This window comes from Larus michahellis, chromosome 10, assembly GCF_964199755.1.
Source record: "Larus michahellis chromosome 10, bLarMic1.1, whole genome shotgun sequence".
NCBI classification, from domain to species: domain Eukaryota; kingdom Metazoa; phylum Chordata; class Aves; order Charadriiformes; family Laridae; genus Larus; species Larus michahellis.
Window position 1 is genome coordinate 23996366 of NC_133905.1, and position 22641 is coordinate 24019006.

General features: G+C 48.3%; 1 protein-coding gene across 4 annotated transcripts in view; it reads right to left on the bottom strand.

Moving 5' to 3' along the window:
* The window catches only part of PHF2 (PHD finger protein 2), a 90811-nt gene that overhangs the window by 43925 nt on the left and 24245 nt on the right, over positions 1-22641 (bottom strand). The gene's annotated exons all lie outside the window — the stretch shown is intronic.

Below are 22641 nucleotides of genomic sequence, written 5' to 3' on the forward strand. Positions count from 1 at the left end.
GATTTTTTGCAGCCTGCATTCCTGATGCGGTGCTCAAAAAAGTGTCCATCAGAAGCCCACTACCACCGTGGACCTCCACGAAAATGCAGCAGAGAGTCCCAAAGACTTGGGTTTTTTCCCCAGGAAGACCATTTTGTATCTACCCAGAGCTCTCCAAGCACCATCCCACGTAAACCTAATTAACAAAACACATACTTCACCAAGCATGTATAGACAGCTGCTAGGTACCAGAGCAATCTTGGCAAGGCAGACCGTACGCCAGACTTCTATAGGCTCCATCTCTATTACAGTATATGAAGATGAGGAGGAAAAGAAGACACACAGCTCACAGCACTTCTGGCTGCCAAGAAGATGGGTTGTATCATGGCAGCTGCTTAGAACACCCACCGAGATTCTTTCGGACGGCACAACACACGCAACAACTCAGCGCAGCCTGCGGGCACACCACGTGCAGGCCAATTCCACGGCAGCGCAAAGCTGGGGAGAAACAAAACCAAAGTGCAAAGGAATGAAGTACCCCAGATAAGAAGTTGTTGCGCAGTCGAAGCGCCAAGCAGCCAGCCAAATAATCAAACTCCCGAACGGCACTGCTCCTTCCGACGGAGGGAAAGCAAACAGGATTCTGCTCCTGCTTGCTCGGTGTGAAGTGGCGCAGGCTGCAAGGCGCATTTGCAACACAGAAAACATGAGTTTCAGCTGGGTGCTGTGAGATACGGCCTCCTGTCGTGGCTCCGTGAGAGCTCAGCTAGGCAAGAGGAGCCACGGGAGGCAACAAAGGTGGCCTCACCTTAGCCACCCGCACAAACAAGGCCAGACCACACCGCGATAAGAGCGCTCCTGGAGCTCCTCTACTTCACAGCCTGAAACGCCTTCTCAGTGCTCTTCAGTTAGCAGGAACCACCGACACACCTCTTCTGCTCAGGCACGGGTCACGGCAAGGCCATCTCCATGGGTATGGCAGCGTTCAGCCTCCTCACAGCCCGCCGGCAGTGCGAAGCGGTGATCAGCGCAGGAAGACGGGTTCAGAGTTTGTAGGTGCTGGCTCTGACCCGCGGGACACCCGAGGGACGTCTGCTCCTCTCCTGCAGGCAAGGCCGCGGGGTGGGCCAAGCGACTCACAGAATCTCTCAAACCCTTCTCGCTGTGGTCAAGCTCTTTAGGACAACACCACAGCGTCCAAAATGACAAACAAATAATTAGAGAAACTGGATACACCAGTAATTACTAAACATGATGGTCTAGATGCCGGAAGGCCCGAAACTGCTGGTTGCTGTCAGACGGGAATGTGCCCGGCCAAAGGAAGGACAACGTCATGGCCACGCATGCCCACCTCGGAGATACTTTTTGAAGCCCTGCAGGTCACCACTGCTATGAACCATCCCCCTGGCTCCACGGAGATCGGAGCTCTTGTGTCGACCGTGGCGGGGATATGCACGTGTGTGCATGCACACGCTGTACACGAGCACGCACGCCAACGCCTGCACGCTTGGGGCAGGAGGAGAAACCGCTAAAATACACTACGGCCCTCCGTGTGGAGAAAGATGGGTTTGAAACCACGTTTGAATCCGAGGCGCACAGCGATGTTTAACTGTACAAACCACAGATCTGCTTGCTTTTAGAAAAGAGCATCAACAAAACCCATATTGCGTATGCAACCAAGCTGGAAAAAGCCACCCTAGCTAAGATACGGAATCAAATCTTTTTTACAACCATTGTAAATGTTTTGTCAAAATATGATTCTGCCAGAAACCATAGTGGATATTTTCATGCTCTTGCAGCTGCCAGCATGTGTATGGGACCCAGCTCCCTCCAAAGCAACGAGCACAGGGGGAGCGAAGCTTTGCAAAGCCATAGAAATTCTGATTTTTGTGAGTTCCGGCTGCGAACAGGCTGGTGAACAGGACATTAGTTCTGAATTGTGTAAAAGCAACTGCAGATTTGGCCGATGTTTTTTTATTAAACAGTTACTTGAAAGAATACCAAATTATTGGATCTCCCTGGGCAGACAGCACGGAAAACTGAAGAGTAAGTTTGCAGACAGGAAAAACCATCCCAACAATCCAGTCCTCAGCATCCGGCAGTAAAATACCAGATTAAGCGGTAGAAAATTTAAACAAACCCTGGCAGATTAGAGCAAGCGTAAGAGAACGTAGAGGATTCCTCTACCCATAAAGCTGCATCAGCTGCTTATGCCACCGGATTCAGCTTGTTAAGCTTAGTCAAGGTATGGATTAGGCTCTCTGCTAGGGCTTGAAAAGTCTATATTTAGCTAAACTAAGGAGATGAGACCCTTGGGCGTTGCGTGGATTGCTACGGGAGGAGGTATGAAAAGCTACTGCACTGGGTGAAGGCTTCAGTGTGGCGAGAGCTATTGTTCTGAGAGCAAGTGAAAATATTTAACTAGAACAAAGTGGAAAAGTAAAAATAACTGACCTCAAACTTAAACAGTCCTCTAAAAGATGCAGTCAACTTTTCCAACTACAACATGGCTTTTGAACGAGGTTTGGCCATTTACAGCTACTCGTAGGCAGGAAGTCGCTCACAGCACGTGAAATTGCGAGTAAACCCTCCGAGAGATCACCCTATTAAAATGCCTCAGGTCATCTTCAACCAAAACATGAACCAGTTCCAGTTTGTGCCCCTTTTCTCAACGAACAGAGCTTGACTCTCCGGCTATTTCTACCCGCAGAGCTGTTTGTGGGCTTCCACGCGAATGTAAGCACGCAACATTGAATTTCCATAGTTAAAAACAGACCGGCAGGGACAATCCCTCCAGAACGTTCCTGCCAGAAGAGGAACAAGCATTTCTTGCCGGGTGTATTGGTTTTATGTGGCGAGGTTTTGGTAGCGGGGGAGCCATCAGCTCCGCAGCAGTGACCTCCCCCTGGGCTGGTCTCCAGAGCGGTTGCACCTGTGAACGAGAACCAGGAGATTGCCAGCCTTGGCACAAGCCGGCGCAGAGTCCCGAGGTGGCCTCCTGCCTAATCTACGAATGTATTTTTTCTCAGATTGGTTAATTAACAATAGAATAGAATCAAAGCATTTCTCTAGCTGAAGAAAACCAAGTCATCTATAGCAGTCATAAAAGAGAAAACCAAGTCATCTATAGTCCTTCCCCCCTCAATTCCCCAAATTTGAGCACAAACGGGGCTTTGTGTTTTGTGTCTATGTTTTTTCGTGAGAATGCTCCGCTTTGGTTCCTCCCGTTTCTTTCTCAGCCCCATTTGCCTGAGAGCAACACAAACATAAAGAAGACTTGAGCCAAGCCTTTGCCGCCCGACCCCGACCGACCGGGTTGGGTCTGAGAGCGCAGATCACAGCGGTGAGCTCAGGAGCAGCTTCCAGCCACCGGCGCCACCGCAGCCAGCCCCGCATCCGTCTGTCGCTGTGAGCCCTGGGTGCCTTACCAACCATGGAGGAGAACTGGCAAAAGCTCTCAGTAGCACTTTTCTGGGACTATTCAGACCTACCGACGAGATGAAAACGGACAGAAGAGGTTCAGCAGAGGAGCCTCAATGCGTTGGTGAGGCAGAAGGACGGGCAGGGGGCAGAGGGCCCAGCGGCAGGAGCAGAGCTGGAAGCAGCCTTGTGAACAACAGCAGGCAGATTTATTTGCTTCGTTTCTGCCAGCAGCCCAAGAATCCGTTTCACAAAGCCCACAGAGACTCCAAAACAGTGCGCTGACATCCCTGCAAAATCCCACTCTGCTGCAAGAACTCCGAAATCGCGCCGCGCAGCAGTTACACCTGCGGGAGAGATCGCTAAGCTCATCCTCCTGGTCACACCGCATGGGCACCTCACGGACGCTGGTGGCTTCCTACACGGGGGTGTGCGCAGGTACAAAGCTGGTGTCCTCCAGCAAAGTATTCAGGGATGTCCCTGACCATCCGTAAATTATCTCCAACTGCTGCCTTTTAGCTGCGTGACAATTAAGGCGTTTGGCAGGACCAAACACGTTCTTCTTTGGGAAAACACCAGGTTCCCAAAGCAAATTAGAAGGGGAAAACTTTTCCTTGGTGAAGGATAAGGAAGCAAGGAAAGAAAATTCTCCCAGGACGCCCTGCAAAGCCCAGGCCCGCTGTCCCGTCAGTGTTAACGCCTGAAAGGCTGCGGCTGTGACTGTGCCGTGCCAGCTGGGAGCCGGAGCCGGAGCCGGGGATGGTGCGGAGGGTAGGGATGCAGGACATGGGAGCACCAGCCAGGATGCACCACTCCACCTATAGAAAACGTCCTGCTCGACCTATAGAAAACTCGTTCCACCTTTTTTGCCCAAACGCAGTAAAGAAGCCATAAGAGATTAATTACTGTGCATGCTGGAACGATTTAAAACAACTTAATGGTTGATTTTTTTAAATGGTATTTAAGTGATTTAACTCAGGTTGAGGCAGTCTAAAACTAATTTGATAATGAGATAAAAGTGAAACATTATTACTCGTGCATTTGAATTTTACCGAAACTGTTACAGGAAGAAAAAAATAATAATGAAAAGTAAAGCCTTTGATATTGCAGCCATTTAAGCTGATGCATCACACGTTTTACAGTGACTTAAATGGGAATTAGCACAAACAGAAGCATTTGCAGTCAGAGGCTACAAATTACATTTTTATCAGAAACTCTGCCCTTTGCCACTTCAAAACTAAATTGCTTCTGTGTTCACAATGAAGAGATGTTCAGATTTCAGTACTCCGACAAAGTTAACAATTTTGTTATGCAGGCAACGGTAATAAAAGGTGCATCAATCGGAACTGGTTTTATAGCACAAATGTTCACAAGGACCTCGATTTTTCATCTTCAGTGAGATGACATTTGAAGTAATTTTAGGAGAAAAATTAACTCACATGCTATCTGTTCTACCAAAACCATGTAGTCTCCATTATCAACCAGAAGACGAATATCGAAAAATATCAAAAAATAAAACAACTAAACAAAAGGCTATTTGATGGGAAAGAAAATAAAATCTAGCAATACATAAACAGAGTAGACGGAAAAATAAGCTAACATCTTACCTTCTGAAAACAAACCAAAGCCATGTATTTTATCGGCTCCTGAGTAGCGCTCTTCAGCCATAGCCCAGACATGAAATATAAGGTCTTCAGACAGAGAATTGGGTCGGTGAGAAAGGCTGCAAGCCAGCACAGACGGGAATGCCGGTGGATCCCCAGGATGCTCGGCACCTGCATGCTCCCAGGGGCGATGCTGCATCCTTGCTCGTCCCTACGCGGCCGTGGACCACACCGACTCCAGATGGGACCTCGCTCCCACCTCACCCCCCTCCTAATTATATGTCCCCATTTCTGGAGTGGGAAAAAGCCCACGTTTCCCCATGTAGTACACTTCATCAACCGAGACGGTCAGCACAATTGTACCTTTTTGCAGATGAGGGATTGTGACGGGTGCTACTGGAGGGCTTTGCTCGGGTTATCTGCAGGCTTTTGAACAACCCGGTCTGGTGGGAGGTGTCCCTGCCCAGGGCAGGGGGTGGCACTGGATGGTCTTTAAGGTCCCTTCCAACCCAAACCATTCTATGGTTCTATGGCTAGTTGTTATATTCTGTGTATTTAACTTAAGATCTGTTTTCAACCTTTACCACTTCATCAGAAACATGCTGAAGTCTTAAGGAATTTTAACACTGGTAAAAAATGATGCTTTGACTCTTATTTCATGCAACCATGCATCCGCTTCTCCTTCTCTCCCTGAATCGGTCCAAATCCATGTAACTTCTATTCCCAGCCACAAACCTGGGATACTGGCATCGCATTAAGTGTTGGAAAGCAGGAATTGATGTCACACTCCGTCCTCTTCCTGCAGAAGCTGGAGGTGGTGTCAATGGTCTATAAGGCAGGAGAGCAGAGGGCCGTGCTGCCAAGCCTACCCTCCAGTGTGCTCAGGGTCTGGCAGGGGCACGGGCAGGAGGGTGCCCAGGGCCAGCTGCTGGCTCATCTCTACTGGGCACTGGTGAGGCCCCACCTCGAGGGCTGTGTCCAGTTTTGGGCCCCTCACCACAGGGAAGACGCTGAGGTGCTGGAGCGTGTCCAGAGAAGGGCAACGGAGCTGGTGAGGGGTCTGGAGCACAAGTCCTGTGAGGAGCGGCTGAGGGAGCTGGGGGTGTTCAGCCTGGAGAAAAGGAGGCCGAGGGGAGACCGTCTCGCTCTCTGCAACCCCCTGAAAGGAGGGGGTAGCCAGGGGGGGTCGGGCTCTTCTCCCAAGGAACAGGAGATGGGACAAGAGGAAATGGCCTCACGTTGCACCACGGAGGTTTAGATCGGATATTAGGAAAAATTTATACACTGAAAGGGTTTTTAAGCATTGGAAGAGGCTGCCCAGGGCAGTGGTGGTGTCAGCATCCCCGGAGGTATTTAAAAGTCGGGCAGACGTGGTGCTGAGGGACATGGGTTAGTGGTGGTTTTTGTCAGAGTTAGGTTGATGGTTGGACTCGATGATCTGAAAGGTCCCTCCCAACCCGGACAATTCTATGATTCCATGATTCTCAAGCAGCAAGTGGCTGCTCCACCCCAGCACATGAGGATAAAGGATCAAAGCCCCAGGTGGGGCTGCTGTCACAGTGCAGAAGAGGCACTCATGGCATTTTTATAGGTAATAAAGGTCATAATTAGTAATTAACCTGAGCTCATCCCTCCCCCTTAACAACTGGTATAATTTCTTGATGTATCATTTATCATGCGTTGCACAATAATGTTCTTCCTTAACAACAAGGTGTCACTTGTAAGGAACCCATCCAGTTTCAGAAGTCTCCACCACCTGAAAAAAACTACAGGCACTGCGGGAAAATTGGGACTTCCCAGCAGGAGAGAGACTCATGCTTCACATCTTGATACCAGGCCAACGTTAAGTGAGAGCAGTTTCTTCTGTCCACGCCACAGCACCCAGAAATGCAGCCGCCAATGCTGTGGACACAAGAGACGTTAAAAAAAGACAAGAAAAGGGAAAGAAAGAAGCCATTCCAAGAGCAGTGAAAAGAGCTGTTCCTTGGATTTGAGTCTCGTGTGCTGTTTTTCTGGGGGCTGCGACAGGGTGAACTCTGACTAGGGCTCTTCCATGTATGTTCTCCGGTGTCTGGGGAGCAAACAGACAATCCTTTCCCTAAGCAGAAGGATTTATCTCATCTAATCAGCCACCTGTTTCCACAAAACATACAGGAGTTTTTGGGACCTCAAGCCTGCTGTCGGATATGGTTAAAGCTAAACAGTGAGCTCAGAAGTCGTTTGGGAGAAGAGAAGGACACACAGGCCTGTGTCACTTCAGTAGGAGACTTGAGAGCAAGCAATGGCAGGAGCAAAGCCATGTGCGCTGGTTTGGGCACACGGGCAAGCGTCCAGTACATGGGACTTGCTGAATTAGGGTCTAAATGAGAGATAACCCCGGCTACACTGGACAGCTAGTACTTCACGTCGTCTCACACACGCTCACCCTAGGCGCATCAGAAACATAAATTTAGAGGGAAAGGCCTTTCAAAACACGACTGTCTCTGTGCGGTTCCCTTTAGGAGGGCAGCAGCTTCGGCAACACGCAAACATGAAGGCAAGGTCAACCTGCACTGTTCAGTGGGTTGGTGTGACTGTCCTTAATCTCAACTACATTACTTAACGTCTTTGACTCGTTTTCTCCACCTGTAACGCAGTAATATTAATACCTGCCTGATAGCCTCGAAGGCTGCTGTAGTATAATTAACAGACATTTGCTTGGTGCTTTGAAGATGACAATCTCTGTGCAAGTGCTGGGTTGCGCTACCCACACACACAGCTATTGCTTTAGAGGTTTGTCTCTACTGCCTGTAAATCCTCCTGTGGGAACTTACAAACACACGTTTTCCTTCTGACATTATCCTTTCCTTCACAAATCCAGGTATTTTCACGGGCACTTGTTAACCTAAAACTTACATTCAGGTTTCCGCAGTTCTGGGCCCAACGGTGGGACTTGTTTAGAGCAAACACACTGTGGACTTGAAGCACGAAGAATTAGCCTCCTCCAGCTTAGAAAAATCTTGAAGGGGATTTGTCTCTGTTCTACACAATTTTGACCACGTTCCTTCAATCTGAAGAGGTTGGAGGAAGAAGCAGGAGAAGGTGCAGGCGCTACAGCCAGCAAAGACTGACCCGTGGTGATCTCATGCTGTCTTAGGGACGTTAACTATGGACGTGCGACCGTGCGACCCCCGCCGTAGCGGGGAAATGCCCACACAACTATTGCCGCCAGGCTACAAACAAGTACATACAGCCTACACCAGGAATACTGTGCTAACACAGGACAGGTATTCAAGTCACTCGAGCACCACCCGCACTTCTGAATAGTTGCCATGCCTAAAAAAGCCGCAAGCTGGTCTGGTGGGAGGTGTCCCTGCCCAGGGCGGGGGGCCGGAACTGGGTGATCTTTCAGGTTCCTTCCAACCCAAACCATTCTGTGATTCTATGGAAATCATTCAAACACTTGAGGGCTGGTGGCACAACAGGACTGCCGCTGAAATCGGGAAGGACTGCAAGTGATGCTCTCCCTCCTCTTGAGATACACTTCTCCTTTGATGGGAACTGCCTGGTCCCACCGCCCCTGCCGGCACCCAGAGGGCCGTGCTGGCTCAGGGGCACAGGGTGGGATGTATCTCCATTTCTACCTTATTTATTATTTGGGAATTTGGGGCATAGGGGTGCTGCCCGCTCTTTTTGATGTTTGCGATTGTACTGGAAGTTCATCGCTTGCTTATAAAGTAGGTGCCCTTTCCTTTTAAAAAGAGGAACGGTGTAAATCTCTTTGTTCCAGTCGGGCTGAGAAATGCAAACAGGACTGAATTAGAGCAAGGAGCTGCTCTCTTTGCTCCTTCCTCCCCGCACTTCAGCCAGTTGTGTGAGTTCTGCTGTCTTGGATAAACTTTGCCCTTTGGTTGACTGAGCCACGTTTTGCAATTTTTTTTTCAAACTGGTTTGCAGTTGTGGTATGCAGCACAGAATGAGCCCTTTGGGAGAAAGCACGAATTACTTGACCTCTATAAAACTATTTGTAAAAGTGAGTGAAATCAGGACCTCCCTGAAAAACAAATGTTACAGCCAACTACGCCAGCTGTAGAATATTTTTTTAATTGCAAATGGCTGAGGGACTTCACTGATGTCACTGGACAGTGCAAGTCCTTGGCGCCTCTTTGATTAAGAGATAAAAATCTGCCCTATTTGTGGCGTGAAGACCCTATCTCTGCAGGATACAGGGACTCAAGCGTACGTTCCACCTACGTGTTTATCACAGGGACGTATCTGCAAAGCTCTCAACATAAATCTCTCAAAGGCCAGCGATGTGAAATGATCGGCTGCTGGGGACAGGGCCTTGCTGCTCTCGCTGAAAGCGGCAACCCACACCATGCTCTCCGCAGAGCAAAACTCACAGGCAGAGTTTTAAAAACAGAGGTTGAACATTTTTCAGAAGGTGCACCCCAAACTGCAAGGGACGCTAAAACAAAAGTAAGCAGAGAAACAAGAAAGTGGACATTGAGAACTCAAATTACACTCAGAGAATTACAGATTTTATGTCACCAACAATACCCAGATTGTTCAAGCCTGAGTCATAAAACAAGTTTAAAAACACCAGAAACAAATCACATTTAGCAACTGCGGCTATTATTATAGGATATGTTTCCCTACGGTAAAATAGTTTTCGTCTCTATTACACAGAACACTATTAATGATGATCCCTCCTCAGTTGCTATTTTTGTGAGCAGGTTAGTTGTTGTGGAAAAAGACATCCTGTTTTTTGAACGCGTTATATCTGCTCCGCTCGCTCAAGTCCCCAGTGATTTCTGTAATCTCAAGACATTACAAAGGAAACAAAAGTTTAGATCCCTCTGCAGAGAGTTACTATTTTTACATGGTTGTATTGCTGCTATTCATAGGCATAAAATGCTAAACTACTCCAGTGGCTTAGATGCACAAAACTCATTTTCAGCCTCTACCTACATTCAAAATACCATAAGGGAGATTCTTTTAAGTTGACAGTAAGAAGATGAGTCCTTAAAATACACTGCACGTTACGCCACTGCTTCACCTTAGGAAGGAACACATTAGAAGAAAAATTGTAATTTTTCACCCCATAAGAAGCAGTAAAAAACAATATGAAGAAAGGGGGGGAGGAAGGGTTTTTTGCCTTGAAGCGAGCAGCTGAGTCAAGCTGAAGAAAGGGGTGTGATTTTTTAAAAGCCTCCCCGAAGCCACTTGGAAGCCCAGGTCTGATTTTCATTAGCGGTATTCGCTCTCAGAAGCCTTGGAGCCATGTGCTACTTCCTACGTACTCCTATTAGCGAATGACCTGCGTGAAGCGTTTGATGCTCCCTAAATTGCCGGACCCAGTTACACAGCAGGCAGTGAGCTCCACCATCCCGACGTCCGACCACAGCTCTCCATCCCTTCATCTCACTCCCAACCCCTTGAGGCTCTGCAGAGCCAAGTTCCTTGGAAAGCAGCACAAATTTTGCTGCATTTTTCTTTCCTTCAATTCTGCAGTTGACCCTCAGAGCTCAGAGGGTTGTGCTTAGGGGCACAGAGTCTAGTTGGGGGTCAGTGACGACTGATGTTCCCCAGGGGTCAGTACTGGGTCCAGTCCTCTTCAATATATTCATCAATGACCTGGATGAGGGCACAGAGTGCACCCTCAGCAAGTTTGCTGATGACACAAAGCTGGGGGGGGTGGCTGACACACCAGAAGGCCGTGCCGCCATCCAGAGAGACCTGGACAGGCTGGAGAGTTGGGCAGAGAGGAACCTTGTGAAATTCAACCAGGGCAAGTGCAGGGTGCTGCACCTGGGGAGGAATAACCCCCTGCACCAGGACAGGTTGGGGGTGACCTGCTGGAGAGCAGCTCGGTGGAAAGAGACCTGGGAGTCCTGATGGACAACAGGATGACCATGAGCCAGCAAGGTGCCCTTGTGGCCAAGAAGGCCAATGGCATCCTGGGGTGCATCAAGAAGAGTGTGGCCAGCAGGTGGAGGGAGGTCATCCTCCCCCTCTGCTCTGCCCTGGGGAGGCCGCGTCTGGAGTCCTGCTGGAGAGGGGACAGCAGAGAGCTACCAAGATGCTGAGGGGACTGGAACACCTCTCTGATGAAGGAAGGCTGAGGGATTTGGGTCTCTTCAGTCTGGAAAAAAGATGGCCGAGGGAGGACCTTATCAATGCTTATAAATACTGAAAGGGGGGGTGTCAGGAGAATGGGGCCAGGCTCTTCTCAGTGGTGCCCGGGGACAGGACAAGGGGTAACAGGCACAAACTTGAGCATGGGAAGTTCCACCTAAACCTGAGGAGGAACTTCTTTGCTGTGAGGGTGGCAGAGCCCTGGCACAGGCTGCCCAGAGAGGTGGTGGAGTCTCCGTCTCTGGAGACATCCCAACCCCGCCTGGACGCGTTCCTGTGCCACCTGCTCTGGGTGACCCTGCTCTGGCAGGGGGTTAGATGGGATCATCTCCAAAGGTGCCTTCCAACCCTATGATTCTATGATTTTAACTGTGAGCCAGATTCTGTATGCTGTTCTAGTCCTTACAGGTTGCTCTTGGGGCACAAAGGACCAAAAAATAGCCCTAATTGCTCATTTGGTAATTATTCCAGCACAAGGGCATGCCTGGGTGCCACAGGACCAGCCTGCATTACCTTAATTCCCTATAAGGTAGCAAAAGTGCTCAATAACGTATCAAACAGAAGACTAATTTAATTTTCCTTTCTTAAAAAACATAGTTATCCCAGCTGGAGTAATGCAGAGAACAACGATCTTCACATATTTAACATATAGAAAGGGGACTGGAGCCCTGGTGAGCTGTTACAAAAACATCACTTTATCTCTTTTAATATCATGTTTAGCTAATGTAATTACTTAAAAGCGGTTTCCCAACCTTTGCTGGTCTGTGGAGTCCTATATATATTCCTGACATCCTCTGTAGAGCAAATTTAAGCCTACCGACATCAGGCTTATTTTCGTTAGATCAAAAGTCTGTTAAAAATGGCCAATGATTTCAAGGGGTCCCTGGAACGCGCTGAATTAGAAGACACTTTTTTTCTGACACCTAGAGAAACTCAAAAAGATATGAAACAGTCCAGGTTTCGGGCAGCCGATCTTATAAGAAAGCAGGAGCAACTCAAAAGCTGTTTGACTAAGAAGAGCCATCAGTGATTACAGACACACCGGCGCATTCGTTAAGGCACAAACACGCTCCACAGAGATGTTGGCGCCTGAACCCGACAGTGTCGATACGCCCTCAGCGACGCAATCTGCATATTCACAGTGGTGTAAACATGACCCTGTTGTAGAATAAGATTTACTTGTCCAAATTAATACTTGGTAGTTACCAACAATCTGTCCCATTTACTTGACAACAACTTGATGGCTGTCAACAAGTTGATGGTTGTCAACAACTTGGTGGCTGTCACCAACTTGATGGTATTACAACTTGAGATGGTAATATCATTTTCTCCCTTAATAAACTATCCGGATTTGAAGTTAATAAATTCGCTGCATTAGTTTTATCGCAGAGCGTTCTCCTGGTGCACCCAAGCCTGCTCCCTTATTGCCGCAGCTGTCTGGGATTTGAAGGGCGGTCACCGCGCCGTCCACACCTTCCTCCTGGCCTCGCGACTTCTCCTTTGCACGCCAAATTCCTCCTTGCTGCGAGAGCCAGCCAACATCCCCGTTCTCACCCAGTTATCAAGAAAGCCTCCAGGAAGAGCCGAGAGAGTATTTTACAAACATCAACTTGCACAAGAATTCAATTCTCCTGGTGCTGTATTTAACCCCCCACTGTGCTTAGAAACCACAAATCTTTACGTGAGGTGTTTAGTGTCAGGGAAATTCATGGAAAAAACCAGATTCTAGATTTATGTTGGAAACCGTCCCCAGAAAAGGCATTCTGAACTTGTAAACTAGACGTTTTGCACAACCTGAATCTAACCTGTTTGCCTCCACCTAGGAGCTAGACCTGTGCAATCATGACACACACTCATAGAGACTTCATGACCTGCAGAGCGTCTTTGTGCTGTAGTTACCAGGTGGAGCTACCTGGAGGTCCTCCTGACCTCCTCTGTGGACACTGGATTTCAAGACAAAAGAGCTTCTACTGTCGCTGAGGCTGGAATCAAACGGGTCTGTTCACAGGGCGCCACGCCGCTTGTTCAAGTGCGAGAACAACACAGCCCCCCGTCCCCAAACGCCCTGCCCAGGCTCACACGACCTCCTCCACCCGAGCCACCTCGGCAGGGAGCGCTGCACCCCGGGGCCAAACCCTGCCCCAACGCTCCCGGGGAGGAGGGGCAGCCAGATGGCTGTCGCTGCACCGCGAGGCAAGGGGGGAAGAAGGGGGAAACCGCAGGCTGCTTATCTCCCCGGTAAAGCCGCACCTGGCACTCGCGCGGCGGCACCGCCCGCGGTACCCCAGCTGGCACCGCGCTCAGCCCCAGCGCTGCGGCGGCGCTGCCCTGCCAGCCATCACCAGCTCAGCTGGCCCCTGCACCCTCACACCCGCACCTCTGTCCCCTCCAGGAGCAATGACAAACTGCAAGCAGCGGCCGAGTAACCCCCTGAAAGCAAGTCCTGTTTATTTAAAATAAACATCCCGCCAAACCGACTGTACGCCTGTCTTTCTCCTAATTGTTCCTACCCTAGAGCAGTCTCCACGAAGCTTCCTCCCTGGGTAACCTGAAAGCCATCGCCGTTCCACTCTTAAGAAGGTGTTTCAGGGGGCTTAAAGTTCTTTTGATCTGAGTCCTCGGCTGGCAAAACACGGCCCGAGAGAAGGATCCTTTGAGCAAACAGCTTGCCTCTTATTTTTCAAGGGTGCACCGGGGCGTGCCAGGGTGTCCTGGGTTACCCTCCCGCAGCCTGCTCTGAAGCTGAATTGATACAGCTGCTGAAAAATGCAGAAAACCCAATAACTTCTCGCTTATTCATACAATTATTAAAAGTCATTACTAATAAATCAATGCAGGTCCACTTCTCATCTGTCACAGTCTGGTCAACCCAGCCAAGATGCACCTAATTTTGAATACTGAACACGTTCAACGTAACTGTTCAAAATCCATCGGTCTTTGAAGCCATTCTGGAACGTAAGGAGCTCAAAGAACCGCTAGATATTCACCGAAAAGGTTAAGCTCAGCTTTTGCAGCCCTGACAATAGCGTTGGATATGACTCCACTGCAAGTGGGTACCAACCCAACCTGCAGAGCCCCTGCGCATCCACGCGGGGCTCTGGGCTGCGGTGGAGCCTCTGCTATTTACTGCTCACCTTGGGACTCAAACTGGCCAACCCAGAACTGCTGCTGGGCAGCTTACGGAGGCTTCAGCCTGGCTGGAGTGCAGATGGAGTGAAGACACTACTGAGGGTCCATGCTCCGAAAAGCTCGGACTCTTGGAAACACAGCTAAGTTTCCAGATTTCCAAAGGCTAACCCATTTCCTTCCTCAGAATACCCAAGAACCTCAGTATTTCATCAGGAAAATAGCGGTTTTTTAAAGACGGATGTTCACTAAATTGCAGGCAGCAATATAGATGCTGTGGATGCCCTTCCAGAGAAACAACAATCTCCTTGGTGAGCAGCACGCAAAGCCATCTATTGAACATAAAGCTCCACGTCCTGCCACAGGTGTCTCTGTGCTCATTTCAACACGCTACACCTCACTAACGGATGCTTTAATTTTCAAAACATTCCCTTAAAAAAGGCAAGAAATTCACGAAGGAAAAGGCGGTGGTCTTTCCTTAGGAGGGCAAGCCAATCAATCATTTGGCCGTGCCGCCCGTGCTGACCCAGTCTGCATTGGGGTAACTTCTTCGATACGCCTGGCTTTGCCATCGGGAAGGGGTGGCCAGGAGCAGCCCCAGCCTTGGCTGTCGTCCCCAGCAGTGCCTTAGTGCCGCGCTCCGTCAGGAGCTAAAAGGCAGAGAGACACAATTCTGCTTTTCTGAAGCAACAATAAATAGGTCACACGGCAAGCAGAGATGTAATCTCACTCTCACTCTTGCTTTAAGCAAAACATGCAAATTTACAACAAGAAAACAGTACCAAAGAGGCAGGAAGCCCATCTAGAAGACAAAATATTAACATAAATGAACTGTGAAACAGCTTTACTGCACAGTTCCTGCTCCACTAACAAAAATGGCAACTCACGTGAAGAAGTTGAGATGCGCTTTTCCTATTGCGCTCTGTCTTCTAGCTGCTGACACCACTGTCACGGTACCATAGAAACAATACATTTCCAACTACCAAAAAGGTGTTCAGTTAAGATGCCTTGCAAAATGTAAACTCGCACAAAAATGTTAATTATCTGAGCCAATTTCTGCTCTTACGAGTCCATCCTCTTCTATGCCTGCGGGAGCCAAACTGGGATCTGCTCATGTCTTATTAATAGAAAGAAACCTAAATATGAGTAATGAAATAAAAAAGGGAAAAACACCTGTACTGAGACAAGTTGAAAGCATGCCAGTACTAATCGTAAGGCTGTTTTCCAAACCTACACAGATCTACCCCAGGTTTTCTCACGACTGGGTGTTTTATTCCATGTCAAATACTTTTCTGCTGGGTTTCAGAGGAAGCTGGATCTTAATATTCAAACCAACTTTTCCCTTCAGTTTAGCTTCTGATTCAGTTGTATCATTTTCATTATTTATTTTTTAAAATTCACCACTAGGCACTCTAGTTTCCAGAATAAAACTATGAACTTGGATTCTCTGACATCAATAGTGGAACTTGTCAAATTTATCACCAATCCTCTCAGAATTCCAAAAAAAAAACCCCAAAACCCAGCCACTTCCATACCTATCCACCACTGGAGACAGAGATACGTCCACACATGTATAAACCTACAGAGACAGACACAAAGAACATTTTCATGTAACCACAGTCTTGACCCTGAATAGACTCCATGAAGTCCATCAGATAATTATGACTGATTTAATCCAGGAGATACTCAGAGGCTATCGCATTCGATGGGAACCTACGAGTCTAATATTATACATGTAGATGACAGACATTAAACTGTTCGCTGTGACCCATCTGGGGACAGACTGCTCACATCCACCACAACCCACCTGGAGCTGCACCACTGACACGACTTGGAGGCAGAAGATACAAGAACAATGTATTAGCCTCTCATTTTCAGTCAGTAAGATTGTAAATGCGGGCAACACGCCGTGCTCGTAGCGTAAGATTAATGCTAGCTCCAGTCTGGGGCAGAGATTGACACAGCACGAGCAGCAGCCAGAGGAGATCTAAGAATAAAGCACCAAATACATCAGTTATTGACAAACTCAGTCCCCGCGTCAAGCGTGTACTCACCACTGAGTTCAAACAGAAGCTGAAACCCAGTTCTGCAAGGAAATTTTGCACAATCTAGGCCTTTGATTAGAGAATCACAGAGTGGTAGGGTTGGAAGGGACCTCTGGGGATCATCCCGTCCAACCCCCGACCAGAGCAGGGTCACCCAGAGCAGGTGGCACAGGAACACGTCCAGGTGGGGTTGGGATGCCTCCAGAGACGGAGACTCCCCCACCTCTCTGGGCAGCCTGTGCCAGGGCTCTGCCACCCTCACAGCAAAGAAGTTCCTCCTCAGGTTTAGGTGGAACTTCCCATGCTCAAGTTTGTGCCCGTTACCCCTTGTCCTGTCCCTGGGCACCACTGAGAAGAGCCTGGCCCCATCCTCCTGACACCCCCCCTTTCAGTATTTATAAGCGTTGATAAGGTCCCCCCCTCAGCCATCTTTCTTCCAGACTGAAGAGACCCAAATCCCTCAGCCTTTCTTCATCAGAGAGGTGTTCCAGTCCCCTCAGCATCTTGGTAGCTCTCTGCTGTCCCCTCTCCAGCAGTTCCCTGTCCCTCTTGAACCAGGGAGCCCGGAACTGGACAAAGCACTGCAGATGCGGCCTCCCCAGGGCAGAGCAGAGGGGGAGGATGACCTCCCTCCACCTGCTGGCCACACTCTTCTTGATGCCCCCCAGGATGCCATTGGCCTTCTTGGCCACAAGGGCACATTGCACTCTCTACCAAGCAGCACTTGCACAAGGCATAATTCTCCAAGAGGCAATGCTTACGCCTTTTTTTAAAGCTCAGCTGTGCTCCCCGACCCCTTAAATAACCGTACAGCAGGATCTGGATAAGGATGGTGAAAGTTCTCCTCACTGCTCTCAGTAAGATGGGGCTAAATATTGCAGATGACCATCATACTTGAGGAGGAAAATGAGTCTGCAGTACAGTAATTCACCCAAGCTGGAGAAGATGGAAAGCCAGGCCACTGTGGCGTCAGCCACAGCCCACCGAAGCCTACATGATGAGCTGGCTGTGGTGACTACCACACCCTAAGTCTTCTGTAAGAGGATGATTTGTGAGGGTCGCACAGGTCCACAGAGGTCTACGCTACCCCTTTCTTAACATAACGTACCCTTTGGTCTCTTTGGATCACAAATAACTGTCATTGCCATCACCTGAACTCCTACAACTTCACCGAAACACAGTTCAGGAAGAAAAAGAAAAGGTTTTTAAGAAGTGAGTGGACGATCCACCTCTGCGTGTGTTGAAATCAATGCCTGTGGAGAAAATCTGACAGCTAGTGTTTCTTCAAATCAAGCAGTTCTGGTATCAGCATGCAATGGAATGATAAAAGCAGAGATGTGCACCATCAATACTTTTCCAGATACACCAAGAAAACAATAACGTCTTCCTTCAGTCCATATTTTTTGGTCCTTGATGAATCACTGTGGTCATTTCTGGAGCTGACTGGAGGAGGTCTCATCTTGATCCAGACAACTGAGACCAAAACAAAGCCAAGGGTCCACCTGCAAGACTGGAACCTTAGATTGAAAGCTCCTCAAAGCAAGCTGTGCTTCAGCAAGAGCGATGCCCACCAGCAGGTCCCCCCGGCCGCCCACCAGGCAGGCAACGGCCGCCTGCAGCACGGCACGGCTCCCTTCCAACGGCGCCTGCTAAGGGCCCCCGAGCCGATTAGAAACATGTATGGCTGGTGATTTTCTGCTTTGCCTTGTTATAAATAATAAGGCTATGTCTTCTTCATAGATCTTTTGATTTTTTTCCTTTGGGAGACTTGCGAGTTTTAATGGCATTAATTCCTATTTGCCAACCTTGTCCATATAAATGAGGTTGTTCATTAAATTGATGTTAAGCGATGAGCATTATAATTAGGATACATTTGAAATGCAGCGCATCTAAATCAAAGACTATCCAAGATGTTCTCTTTTTTATTAAGATATCATTCCAAGGAGGCTTACTGTTTAGTATAAAATGAGTATTTTTTGACAACCTCTTCTGATGTACTGACCAAGGAAATGCACCACAGAGGTTCTTTCCAGTTGACAGTTTTTTCATACGCTCTGGGTTATGACATCTTTCATTAGTTATTATATTAATATTGAGTTTACCGCGTAGTTTTTTGCCACTGATGGCAGTAAAGAAAGAAAGGAAAACAAAGAAAACAGTGGGCTGCATACAACTTATACAGTTGGGATTTTGGGAAGCAAAATGTAAGGACACAACTGCTGAGAAGCTTCCCAGGTTACAGCACTTGTAGTTTATTTTATTTCTCTAGGAACGGAGGCTCCCTGAGGACACACCAGTCCGACACACCACTCTTGAGAAGGCACCAGCTAAGGTAGACCTAAGTACACTGAAGACCTTACAACTTCAAGCCAGGGCCAGTTCATTCCCAGAGCATCCTCTGGGTTGTCCTATGGAGACACCTCAGCCGTCCATGTTTGCCATTTTAAGCCAGACCGTCCACAGTTGCAGACCGGTTTTAATCTTTGAGTATAACAGTTGCTCAGTGGGGCTCACTGAGCAGAAAACAGAGAAAATCCACAGCAGGCTTAAGAAGTCAGTCCAGCTCTCCCAACTCCTACTGCTGAACGACAACACTCTTCGTAAGAATAGAACGACCACAAACAAATTTAGGCTGAGGTTTCTAAACAGGGGGTGGGAGCGAAAAGTGCCAGATGAGGCTCTTTTCCCCCTTGTTATTTTATAACAAATCAAAATTCTATTTCATCTCACTGTCATATCATTTAAAATAACGAAAGGCTTAGCGCTTGACCCCGCTGTTTAGCCACACGGTTCCAGCTGACTGCCATGTCTGTCATCCGGGCGACATCAAAAGCAACACCTTGAAGAGGTCACCTTTACCAGAGCCATGACGGGGAAAGTGGCTTATGCAGTTTTTTGCACAGTAGCATATTCCCATCTATATCCAAAATTCATCATCTTCCCGTGACAAATGGATAACCAGAGCCTGACTCACCCTGTTCTCAGCCACACCAGGCTGCCATGCAGGACCGTGCTAATGGAAATCAAGGGACTCATCCAAACCCAGCTGGGATTAGAAGTTAGATCTTATTACTTCACTGTTTCTTTCCCAAATCCGTGCCCTAGTTAGAAAGTTTGTCCTTGAGTTTCTTTGCTCGACTGTTGCCCTCTTGGCCTTGTCCTCTGGCAGTGCCAGCCTGGTCGAACCCTCCACCCTCTGCCACAAGCGGAACTCGCGCAGGACATCTGCGGAGACGGCCTGTTACCGTGCCAAGGATTCACTGCTGAAATGGGGGCTCTGCCAAACGCAGCCTGTTTGGCGAGGAAGCTTCTCGGCCCTGTGTGATTACAGCTGTTCAGATTCTTGCTCTGCCCCTTCTCCTTACTGGATTTCCCAAAAGCAGACGGGAAATAAACCAAGAGGCAAGAAAACAGAGAAAGAGGCGGTGGTAAAAAGCAGGAACAAAACAAAACTCAAGATAAAAATGGGAAAGCTAGAGCGAATTAAACCCAAAAGTTCAAGAAGTACACTAAAGAAATAACACACAAATAACCCTCCTCTCAAAATCATCCTCTTCTTTTTCAACTTATTCCTTATGTAACTCAACTGAAAGAAGCAGCACCAGTCCTCAAAAGAATCTGGCCACACACAGTAATAAAACTTGCATTTTTTCCAGGACATGAGGAAATTGCAGGGAGCCTAGCGGTGCTCACCACGACCTGCCAGCTGGGGAAGGTCACAAAGCCCACCGTGCTGGCTTGCAGACCCCACCACGACGCGAGCGTTCGAAAGCCCCGCGTTGTACCCGGGCTCTGCAACAAAAGGTGTTGATGAGGGCCACGAAGCTCCCCGCTTTAAGGCGTGAGCCGATAGCCTGCAGGTGTGAAAAAAGAACGGGTATGCACACGTGTTTTTTCTCTGTTGCTTGCTTTCTCCCCCCGCTCCTTTCACCAGTTACCTTCTGTTCTTCACATACGGTTTCCATTTCATCTTCAACTGATGTGCCAGGTGTTAGCTAATGACCGCAAAACAGACACCGGCCAAGACCGTTTGACTCAGCGTGACAGCACCTAAGCTCCTCTGTTACGAAATATGAAGAGGGTATTGTATTCAAAATATATACCCAAACAGACCACTTTTGGCGCTCGGTAGAAGAATTCAAAAGCAAATTAACGCGAGTGGGCTGCACACCTCCTACTTCCCTCTGCACGCCCGCTCCAGATGCAGCACATGGTCCCTTCCCCAAAACTTCTCTCCATCCTGGCGGCACTCAGCTCTGCGACCCATGCAGCATCGCCTCCGCGCCGGGGCCCACGTAGGTCTCTTGAGCCAGCAGTCAAGAGACAGCTGCAATAACCTCAGTAACAGCAACATGACAGGCACCAGTAAGGAAAATCGGAACTACCTTTTAAATCTGCAAAGGTGGCCTGATCCAAACTCCATTAGATCAGTAGGAATTTTTCACTACAATAAATAGGTCGGTATTACCTAAAGTTTTAGATAATGGGCCCACAGATCAGCAACAGAATGAACACCTAATGTGATCGCTCTCCATAAATGTTCCCAGATGCAACTTTTCACATCCTTTAAAATTTACACGAAGCAACACAGAGGAACATAGCGTGAAAACCCCACGCATGCTTGTACCTCTAATAGTGAAAAAAGGCTGAAATCTCTGCAAATGTATTTGTTCTCGGTAAGCTTCCCTGTGTGCTAAAGACAGAAATGATAGTGAAATATACCCTTTACCAATCAAACTTGCCATCTTCACAACCACTAAATCAGCTTCCAAAACCGTAACACAAGGATGGGTCTCCTCCACTCAAATTTGTCCCTTCCAGTCCAGCCCTTAGAGAAGCCACCAAGCACTGGGAGACCTAGGATTAAAGCGGTAAGAAACTGGATTCCCTCGTGTGTCTCTGCAGCATATTTCAGTTTGTTCAGGTAAAAGAGCTTAATGCTTGCCCACGAGCATCCCACGGGATGGAAATGTTCTCCCAGTCTGGAATCTCTGAAAGCATCGAAGTCTTTCTGTTTATTTCTGCAAGCATCAAGTTGTGCCTCCTATGTCAACACAAATAATTCTTTTTCTAAATAGGCCCAGCCTACTTGTTTACAGACATGGTGGCACACACTGGCTGAATCTAGGTTTTGTCATCTCTATGTATATAAAACCAAAACATTTTTGCCTTTGTCTCCTACACACTGACCAAGTGGCTCCTGTTGGCCGCGGTGATGCATATACTCTTCCAGCAAACATGGAAAGAGGAAAACAACACTATGGAAGAGAAAAATGGTCTCATCCGCACTGAAATGGCCAGGCACTATGGATATCTGCATTAACGTGCATAAGTCATTTTCATAAAATGATGTTACATCATCTGTTTTGGTTCTGTCTTACAGATGACAGGCATTGTTGAGGAGAGACCCTCTTCCAGCCTCAAGCAACACTTAGCACAACAGACCTCAATCTCAGGTGAAGACTAGATGCAAGACTGTAAAACGTAAACAGTACGTACATTTGTAGGGTCTCATAAAGCTCTTCTCACACTTCAGTAGAGATTCCTCAGTTGTGACCTACAATCAGCAGAAAGCAGGGATCTCTGCAATGCAAGACTTGAAACCCCAGCCTGCCACACGTGCTGAGGCTGAGCAGAAACAACCCAGCTCCCAAGAATGACAGAGCAGAAAGTCACACGGGCAGTCGCTCAAGAAAATACTTTTGAGAGGGTAAATATGCTTGAAGTAGAGCATTTTGGCCTGGAATCTGAAGAGTGTTTCGATTGCGCATGGAGAAGAGGAGACTGGGCGTCATCCGAGGACAGGTCATTTCGCGCAACAGCAGCCATTTCAAAAGACAGCTAACCCCTTCTGCTTTGTCCCGAGGAAAGCAGCGTCTTCGCACTCTTCAACGGAGTACGTAGCTTGTCACCAGTTCACCGCACAGACTAGCCTGACGTTCACCTTACAGGCTTCAAACCTGTCATCCTCCCAGGATACTCCTAACAGAAGCCTCTTGTCAGCAGAGTAACTCCTCACGCTAAATTTCTTGATGGCTGAGATCAAAAAAATAGGGTAAATACTGAAGTTTTGCCACCGAAGTCACAGAGAGCTTCACACGAGTAAAGCGCGCTTGCAAGCTGAGTACTAGTCCTGGGGCTCAGTCTGGATTTAAACTCCTTCATTTTAGTGGCACTAAATCAAAAAGTGGACTCAACGCATAAAACTGTCCTTTACCCCTCCTCCCCCAGGCTCCCAGCTCGCTACCGGGCTACGCAGGCAACTCTCCAGAGAGCTACAATCCCCCGCCTATCTCCACGCACACTTCAAAACTTCTGCACAAAATTACGTGCCGGGTTGATCAAACAAA